At 47.3% G+C, this 9,314-nt stretch overlaps 6 non-coding genes across 6 annotated transcripts; all 6 read right to left on the reverse strand.

The window, feature by feature from the left end:
* Positions 1 to 757: 757 nt before the first annotated feature.
* TRNAI-UAU (transfer RNA isoleucine (anticodon UAU)) lies at positions 758 to 850 on the reverse strand. Its single transcript is given in 2 exon segments — positions 758 to 793; positions 813 to 850. It is a non-coding gene; the product is annotated as a tRNA-Ile (tRNA).
* Positions 851 to 1,412: 562 nt separating this feature from the next.
* On the reverse strand, positions 1,413 to 1,505 carry TRNAI-UAU (transfer RNA isoleucine (anticodon UAU)). The gene is given in 2 exon segments: positions 1,413 to 1,448; positions 1,468 to 1,505. It is a non-coding gene; the product is annotated as a tRNA-Ile (tRNA).
* A 440-nt stretch (positions 1,506 to 1,945) lies between these two features.
* On the reverse strand, positions 1,946 to 2,018 carry TRNAR-CCU (transfer RNA arginine (anticodon CCU)). The gene has a single exon. It is a non-coding gene; the product is annotated as a tRNA-Arg (tRNA).
* Positions 2,019 to 2,138: 120 nt separating this feature from the next.
* Positions 2,139 to 2,231, reverse strand: TRNAI-UAU (transfer RNA isoleucine (anticodon UAU)). Its single transcript is given in 2 exon segments — positions 2,139 to 2,174; positions 2,194 to 2,231. It is a non-coding gene; the product is annotated as a tRNA-Ile (tRNA).
* Positions 2,232 to 9,009: 6,778 nt separating this feature from the next.
* TRNAR-CCU (transfer RNA arginine (anticodon CCU)) lies at positions 9,010 to 9,082 on the reverse strand. Its single transcript has one exon. It is a non-coding gene; the product is annotated as a tRNA-Arg (tRNA).
* A 120-nt stretch (positions 9,083 to 9,202) lies between these two features.
* Positions 9,203 to 9,295, reverse strand: TRNAI-UAU (transfer RNA isoleucine (anticodon UAU)). The gene is given in 2 exon segments: positions 9,203 to 9,238; positions 9,258 to 9,295. It is a non-coding gene; the product is annotated as a tRNA-Ile (tRNA).
* Between the last annotated feature and the right edge of the window lie 19 nt (positions 9,296 to 9,314).

Consider the following 9,314-nt stretch of genomic DNA (forward strand, 5'->3'; position numbering starts at 1 on the left):
CAAGAGAACAGATCTAGAAGAGCGAATCTTCGCATAAGAGGCCTGTCGGAGCGCTTCACAGCACTAAAAGAAACGGCAATGAATATATTCCAAGCCTTAATACTGCAGGCAAGCCCAGATCTATTTAGAATGGATCGCATACACAGAGCACTCAACAAGCCCCGTAACCCAAACCAACCCCGAGACGTGATCCTAAAATTCCATTACCCAGAAGCGCGTGACATGATCCTCACAGCAGCTAGAAACATATCTCCAATCCTGGGAGCCGAACAAGGAGTGCAATTATATGCAGACCTAGCACCATCTACCCTTGAGCGTCGACGACGATTAAGACCCATCACCTTGGCACTACAAAAGGCCCAAGTAAGATATCGATGGGGCTTCCCATTTATGCTATCCTTCCAAATTGAAGACCAAACTCCTATCATTCGCACATTAGAAGAAGGACAAGAAATTCTCCAAGCCGCAAATATACCAATAGAGGACCCCACAACAACCAGACAACAACCTGGCTTTACCCAACGCCCAGAAAGACTTTGGGAAAACAGACGCCGAAGACCCAGCACCAGACCTTCACAAGATCCCGAGGTATAAATACCAGGATCCCACCACTCTTCAGGAACCGTAATGTATATTTTCCTTCAATTCACACTGAAGAAACTAAATTACTTAGAGACAATGCAAAGTTCCTTTAAAGCGAAGTAAAATTATCAGCTTGTAATGCACTAATAAAAGACAGATGACGGCAAGAAAGTAATACTCCAGGTGAGGCTTGAACTCACAACCTCGGCATTGCTCAACAGTTACTGCTATATAAGTACCGCGCGCTGACCAATTGCGCCACTGGAGCTTTTGCAGCACCATTTATCCATGTCTTCTTTTGCCTGGAAAAAGTTGCTCGATTAAAAACCTAGTCCTATGTCAGTTTAAACCCTGTCCTTGAAAATGCAGTGGGCTATGCCATAAGTGAAGAGTAAAGCAAAGTGGTGTGTTTTTAATGAAAATGAGATGCTCTCCACCTTAACAATAGGTAATGTTGCTCAGGAACACTTCTCTTTGGACATGGCTATTGTCTTTGTAAAGACTACCATTGGGCGAGATTTTTCAAGACCTATTTAGGAGGCAAATAAAACACGACACGAAATAAAACACGACATGCTTTTGGATGGAAGGTGGGCACCCACCCCACATGGGACTCGAACCCACAATCTTCGCCTTATCCAGAAAAGAAGCCTGTCTGGATCTAAAACTCAGTATACTGATGAAAGGTAGGCAACCACCCCAGATGGGACTACATGCACAGAAGAAGCGTTGCTTTCTTTTCGATTGTTTTAAAGAAATCAACTGCGATTAAGCATTGAACTATCAGCTTGTAATGCAGTAATAAAAGACAGATGACGGCAAGAAAGTAATGCTCCAGGTGAGGCTCGAACTCACAACCTCGGCATTGCTCAACAGTTACTGCTATATAAGTACCGCGCGCTGACCGATTGCGCCACTGGAGCTCTTGCAGCAACATTTATCCATGTCTTCTTTTGCCTGGAAAAAGTTGCTTAATTGAAAACCTAGTCCTATGTCAGTTTAAACCCCGTCCTTGAAAATGCAGTGGGCTATGCCATAAGTGAAGAGTAAAGCAAAGTGGTGTGTTTTTAATGAAAATGAGATGCTCTCCACCTTAACAATAGGTAATGTTGCTCAGGAACACTTCTCTTTGGACATAGCTATTGTCTTTGTAAAGACTACCATTGGGCGAGATTTTTCAAGACCTATTTAGGAGGCAAATGTTATCCAGAAAAGAAGCCAGTCTGGAAATAAAACACGACATGCTTTTGGATGGAAGGTGGGCACCCACCCCACATGGGACTCGAACCCACAATCTTCGCCTTATCCAGAAAAGAAGCCTGTCTGGATCTAAAACTCAGTATACTGATGAAAGGTAGGCAACCACCCCAGATGGGACTTGAACCCACAATCCCTGGCTTAGGAGGCCAGTGCCTTATCCATTAGGCCACTGGGGCTACATGCACAGAAGAAGCGTGGCTTTCTTTTCGATTGTTTTAAAGAAATCAACTGCGATTAAGCATTGAACTATCAGCTTGTAATGCAGTAATAAAAGACAGATGACGGCAAGAAAGTAATGCTCCAGGTGAGGCTCGAACTCACAACCTCGGCATTGCTCAACAGTTACTGCTATATAAGTACCGCGCGCTGACCGATTGCGCCACTGGAGCTCTTGCAGCACCATTTATCCATGTCTTCTTTTGCCTGGAAAAAGTTGCTCGATTAAAAACCTAGTGCTATGTCAGAGTTTAAACCCCGTCCTTGAAAATGCAGTGGGCTATGCCATAAGTGAAGAGTAAAGCAAAGTGGTGTGTTTTCAACAAAAATGAGATGCTCTCCATCTTCACAATAGGTACTGTTGCACATGAACACTTCTCTTTGCACATAGCTATTGTCTTTGTAAAGACACCCCAATGGTAGTCTTTACAAAGAGATTTTTCAAGACCCATTTTTTTTTTTAAACTCGTTTTATTAAACAGTATGCATCACATACAATAACATTTACATTAACTGTGTATACATCAGAAAGCTCTTTGGCATTGGTATTCAGTACTCAAATACGTTACATTTCTTCTGTGCTCATTAGATATATATTAACACATACATTTATAGTATTAATGACAATATTGCTTGTTTTACATGTCTAGCCTGGGTGCAGTTCGTCTTAATAAATTTTGAAACATTTCCTGTGTGAAGTTTGTATTTGTTGACCCACACCAGATCCCCCAAACTTTGTCAAATTTTTCAGGATATTTTCTGTTTTTGTAGACTATTTTTTCGTATGGTAGGATAGTATTAATAATGCTCTGCCATTTTGTAATTGTCGGGGGGCGTCTGTCCATCCATCGTAGCGCTATAACTTTACGGGCATAGAATAGTACTTTAGTAAGAAATATTTTATCATAGTGCTGCCACTGCTCCTCGTCCATGACCCCCAGCAGGCACATAGCTGGATCCAGTGGTACTGGTATTCCCATCAGTTCGGTTAGAAACTCCGTGACCTCTTCCCAGTACGTGTGCACCATCGGGCAGTTCCATATTAGATGGTTGAAATTTGCGTTTGGTGCGTGACAGCGATGGCACTGACTGGTAATTGATCTATTCATTTTATGGAGTCTACTCGGTGTTAAGTAGCATTGGTGCAGGATATATAATTGGGTTAATTTGTTATTCGCAGCTGGTGAGACCTCGGTGTATATAGCCATCACGGTCTCCCAGTCTTCATTAGTCAGTGTTGGGATAAGTTCTTTCCATCTTTCCATCACCGTCATCTGTGTGCCGGGGGTCCTGGAGTGCAGCAGGTGAGTGTATAGTGCCGAAATTAGGCCTCTAGGGCCTTGTGTGCGCAGTATTCCTATTAACGGGTATGCTGAAAAGGGTCTCCTGGGCTCCGGGAATTGAGCTGTCAATGCGTGTCTAAGTTGTAGGCATCTAAAGAATCCCGTCCTAGGTACCTGGTATAATTGTTGCAGTTGCTCAAAGGAGGCTAGTATTCCGTCGATGTATAAGTGTTTCAGTGTGGTGATTCCTAAATTTGTCCAAAATTGTCTACCTGGTAGGCTCAGTAAGTGCGGCAGCGCTCTGTTGTTCCATAAAGGGGTCTCCAGGGGGGGTGTCTTCCTGCCCAGTCAGTTGCCTGCATGCCTTCCAGACATTTGTTGCGAGTCTGTGAATGGGCAGCATTTGTTTTGTCAACAGTCCTGGTGCCTCCAGGAGGATCCAAAGCGATGCCTCCGCGAGGAAATACATCAGGTGGTGCTCGGAGTTCGGGAGAGGAGAGCCCGACAACCAGTGGCGTATGTATCTGACTTGCCCCGCTAGGTAATACATTTTAAAGTCCGGTAATGCCATTCCTGCTAGTTCTTTAGGTTTTTGTAGGGTTTCCATACGGAGTTTGGCTCTGGATTTTCCCCAAATAAACGAGGTTATTAATGAGTTAGTTTTTTTGAAGAATTTTTGTGTTATAGTCGTTTCTGCGTGCTCTACCCGGTATAGGTACTTGGGGAGTATTATCATTTTGATAAGGTTTATTCTACCTGCTACAGATAGTGGTAGAGGGCTCCAAGCTTTTAGTTTTAGTTGCAGGGTCGTCATTAGGGGTGCAATGTTTAGATCAAAGCTTTGGGTGTGGTCTCTGGTGATATAAATCCCTAGGTATTTAAATGCGGGAACAATTTGCAGATTATGATATACTTCTCCCGTCCTCCACTCCTCTCCCCTCAGCGGCATAAGGGTAGATTTCTGCCAGTTAATACGTAGGCCTGAGTAGTTCCCGAATTCATCTATTTGAGATATGGCCAGTGGTAGGGTGTGTTTGGGTTCTGACATATAGAGTATTATATCATCCGCATATAATCCTATCTTATCCTCTCTAGGTCCAATCTGGATTCCCTTGTATGATGCGTGTTGTCGAATCTTAAGAGCCAGGGGTTCTATGGCAATTGCAAATAAAAGAGGGGAAAGCGGGCAACCCTGTCGGGTCCCCCTGTGAAGTGGGAAGGAGGTGGAGGCCAGGCCATTCGCCATTATCTTTGCCACCGGGGCACTTTATAGGATAGAGATCCATTTAATAAACGGGTCTCCAAATCCGAATTTCCGCAAAACCTCTATCAGGTATGGCCATTCCACTGAATCGAACGCCTTGGCTGCGTCCAATGAGGCCAGGGCCCAATTTGCCCTCCACCTCCCCCCCACCTGCGTAATCACCTGTGTCCTTCTGATATTGTCTGACGTGGACATTCCCGGGATGAACCCGCATTGGTCTGGGTGTATGATATCTTTGATCACTTGGTTCAGCCTGGAGGCCAATACCTTGGTAAGGATTTTATAGTCCGTATTTAAGAGGGAGATGGGCCTATATGACCCACACTCCTCTGGGTTCTTATCAGGTTTTAATATGAGGACTATGTTGGCCTCGAGCATCGAGTCTGGGAGATGTTCTTTTCCCAATATGTCTTCATATAGCGTAAGTAGTTGTGGTGTTATTTCCTCCCTGTATTGTAGGTAAACTTCTATTGGTATGCCATCTGTGCCCGGGGTCTTGTTTTTTGCCATGTCCTCCATTGCTTTCTCTATCTCCTCCACTGCAATAGGGTCATCTAACAGGGATTTATGTGTGTCTTGTATTACTGGAAATGTTATACTGGCTAGGTAGGTCTCTAGTTCTGTTGGGGTGTAGTTAGTTTGGGATTGGTATAGGTCGGAGTAGAATTGTTGGAATCTGCTTAATATACCTTTGGGGTCTGTGATTATTGTGCCCTCTGCTGATTTAATCCTAAGTATGGCCGGGGAGGTATTTTCTTGTCGGGCCATGTATGCTAATAATTTACTGGACTGATTACCCAATTCAAAGAAGGTCTGGCGGGTGAAGAATAATTTCCTTTGGGCCTTCTCCTTTAAATGTAACAGGTACTCTCTGCCCGCTTGTAACCATTTGTCTTTTTTTTCATTTGAGGGATCGGATATGAATTCCTTTTCCAGCCGCTGGCATTGTTCCGCTAATTGTTCCCCTTCCTTTGCTGTGGTTTTTTTAATGAAGGATATTGAGGATTTGAAGCATCCTCTGAGGTATGGTTTGAAAGCTTCCCAAACCAGCATCCTATCAGGGCTCGCTTCGTGTGCTTCGTAATAAATTTTAATTTGGTCTACTATTCGGTCGTTTGGGCCGAGTAGCGACAGCCAAAACGGGTGTATTCGTTGTTTCTTAATGACAGAGAAGCTTGGGTTTTTTATAGTCATGCGTATTGGTGAGTGGTCTGACACTGCTCTTGGGAGATGTTCTATGGATTCAACTTTTGGGAATAGTGAGGGAGATCCAAATATATAGTCTATTCGACTCAGCGCATGGTTGTGGGCTGCATGGCAGGAGAACTCCCGCTGGTATGGGTGGAATGTTCGCCACATATCCAACCATCCCGCTACCGAGATCATAGAGGCCAGTCGAGTCGGGCCCGTGTCCCCTGACCCCCGAGCACCACCCCCGAACCTATCCAGGAGCGGGTCCATGACCATATTCATGTCTCCCAAGCAGATGGTTGTTGCGTCTGGCGAAAATGAGGCGAATTGTATGCCTTCTGCTAGCAGGGCTGTTGAGGTTGATGGTGGGTTGTAGTAACATAAGAGTACATACAAATCATTATTTATTTTGGCTCTTACGAAAACAAACCTGCCCTCCGGGTCCTTCCTCAGTTGTTCCACCTCCCATCTAAGTGATCTTTCTATCAGTAGGGACACCCCCCTGGAGTATGGTGTATGGTATGAATGTGCCGACCACTGGACCCATGGCTTCGACAGACATTTAGAAGTTTCAGGCGTGAGGTGGGTCTCCTGCAGGCACAATATATGCGGTCGCCAGGAGCGTATCAGCGAGTTAATTGTAGTTCGCTTCCTGGGGGATCCCATACCTCTAACGTTCCAGGACACAAAGGTTATCTCAGCCATTGGCGGAGGTAGTTTAATTGGGTCCGGATAAAGTTTTTTATGGCATTCTTTCCCTCAGGAAACCCCCCGTCACGCCTCGTCTCATTTTTGTTACTCATTATACAATCGCATTTCAGTACATTCGCATAACAGACATTAACATTGAGCATCCGATGCATACAACTTAAAAACATTGCGGTAGTGTAATACCAACTTGTAACTTCTGCAACTTGTGGTCTAACGGGTTTTAGTCACTGAATACTTTTTTCTATATCAGCATTCGTGGCTAACTTTTTACTCGGGGTAACCAGCTTAGCATAGCTTCAGTATTTGCTATACTCGCAGTTCTGTTAGTTTATTAAAGCAGTAGTGCGAGCCGACCAAATCTCGTTGTATATTAATTAGGTGGGCTCCCTTTTGAGGAGAGGGGGGAGGAGGAGGTGGGGGGGGGAAGGAGGGGGGAAAGGGGGGAAGGGGTATTGTGCTGAGGGCGGCCCGAAGGGGGCGCCTCATCTTTGGTTTAGTAATTTACCATATCCTTAGGCAGTTTTAGTGACACCTTATATATCGTGTAGGAGTTCCGTCGCCTAGAGGGGAAATAAGAAGTGGTTAATTTTTATATACATTACAGTCTTTCTGGACGTCGTCTGACGGTTAACCATTCTTCTGCTTCGGATGGTGAGGTGAAGAAGCGGGTACGTTCTCCGTCGGTCACTCGCAGTCGCGCCGGGTACATCATGGAGTACGGGAGCTGCAGCTCTCGAAGTTGTCTTTTAACGCTGAAGAATGACGCTCTCTGCTTTTGGAGGTCTGCCGAAAAATCCGGGAAGATGGATACTGTGGCGTTGTCGTGGCGTAGGGGTCCTCCTTTTCTAGCAGCTTGTAGGATATTATCTCTGTCCCGGGAGTTGAGTATTCTTGCTAGTAGGGGTCTGGGAGGGGCTCCAGGTATGGGCGGCTTCATCGGCACTCGGTGGGCTCACTCAATAACGAAGATTTGTGACAAGTCAGCATTAGGAAGACGTTCACGGATCCATTTCTCTAGGAATTCTTCGGGTCTCTGCCCTTCGGTTCGTTCTGGCAGACCGACTATACGCAGATTATTGCGTCGTGAACGATTTTCAAGGTCGTCCGCTTTTTGTCTCCAATATTCAGCTTTTTGTGTAAGATCTCTTATTGTAGCTGACATTGGGGAGACGGTATCATCAAGCGTGGATATTCTGTCTTCCGTGTTGGTGACTCTTTCCCTCAGGTTTTGGAGGTCTTGTCTAAGGAGGCTTACATCCATCTTTACTTCATCAATTTTACTGGTGAGGGTAGTTGTGGATGTTTGGATTGCCGCCAGCAGCTGCTCGGACAGTTGTTGTAGGGTTTGAACTGTCCCCTCCGCTGGGCCTGGGCTGGCATTTTTTATCTGAGGTGATGAGCCCCCCGGGGCCGATGATGTAGAATCGGAACCTGGGTCCCTGCGGGTTTCGCCTCTAGCAAATGCTTTCAGTTTATCCGCTGTTGCGTTTTGCCTGGTAGGCCCCATGCTGCTCTCTCAGGGGTACCTGGTGGTGTACTCTGCTGTCTTGTTTCTTTTAGGTGCTGTTGCGCTGCTTTAGTGGTGATTGTTTGCCTCCACTTGCGGGGGGGGGGGGGTCCTCTGCAGGGCCTGTGTCACCCTTTCCCTCTTTCAGGGGGTGTGCTGTGCTTGCCTCTATGGTCCCTTCTCTGGGTATGGTGGGAGGAGGGGGGGGGGTTCCGTCCCCGAGCTCAGGTTTATGTGGGGCACAATAGCTGCTGCCCTTTCCCCCTGATTGCTGTTTCCAGCGTTACCTTTCTCCTCTGGTATGAGGATCTCTGCGGGCCCCCTCCGCTCCGTTTGTCTCCTCTGGGTCTGCTGGCTCCGTTCCCCGACCGGCGGCCGTGTCAGCCGCAGCGCCGCGGGTCCGCCGCTGGTGTCACCTCAAACGCCGCTACCACGGGCGCCTCACCAGGCGTCTTGTTGCTAAGCGCGGGGTGATGCGCGCCGGGCCCCGGCGGTTGTTCGCCGGCCGGTTATCTTCTCCGCAAGATGGCGGCGGTGGCCGCGGCTCCGCGCTTCCGCCGCCGGGGCGCCCCCGCTGTGGGTGCTGCACAGGCTCTACGATGCCCTGCGGTGTTGCCGGCGGTCTGGGTCTCTCCCACCCTTCTTCTTGACGTGTCCGGCACCGGATTTGGGGCTTGTCGGCTGGCTGGTGGGTACCTCGTGGCACAAAATGGCGGCTCTCTCCCCCTCACAGGTCTTTCGTCGGCGTCGCTTCTCCGGGGTCTGTCCTCCTCCCCCTCTCCACCGGAGATGTTGTACCGGGGCTGGGGGTCCTCAGGATGGGCACAGGATTAGTTTTGGTCGATCAGAGCGGGAGCTCCTCTCACATACGGCCGGTCAGCTCGGCTGCTTGGCCACGCCCCCTTTCAAGACCCATTTAAGAGTCAAATGTTATCCAGAACGGAAGCCAGTCTGAAAATAAAACACGACCTCCTTTTGGATGGAAGGTGGGCAACCACCCCAGATGGGACTTGAACCCACAATCCCTGGCTTAGGAGGCCAGTGCCTTATCCATTAGGCCACTGGGGCTACATGCACAGAAGAAGCGTGGCTTTCTTTTCGATTGTTTTAAAGAAATCAACTGCGATTAAGCATTGAACTATCAGCTTGTAATGCAGTAATAAAAGACAGATGACGGCAAGAAAGTAATGCTCCAGGTGAGGCTCGAACTCACAACCTCGGCATTGCTCAACAGTTACTGCTATATAAGTACCGCGCGCTGACCGATTGCGCCACTGGAGCTCTTGCAGCACCATTTATC

This window comes from Eleutherodactylus coqui, chromosome 2 (assembly GCF_035609145.1).
Source record: "Eleutherodactylus coqui strain aEleCoq1 chromosome 2, aEleCoq1.hap1, whole genome shotgun sequence".
Lineage (NCBI taxonomy): Eukaryota > Metazoa > Chordata > Amphibia > Anura > Eleutherodactylidae > Eleutherodactylus > Eleutherodactylus coqui.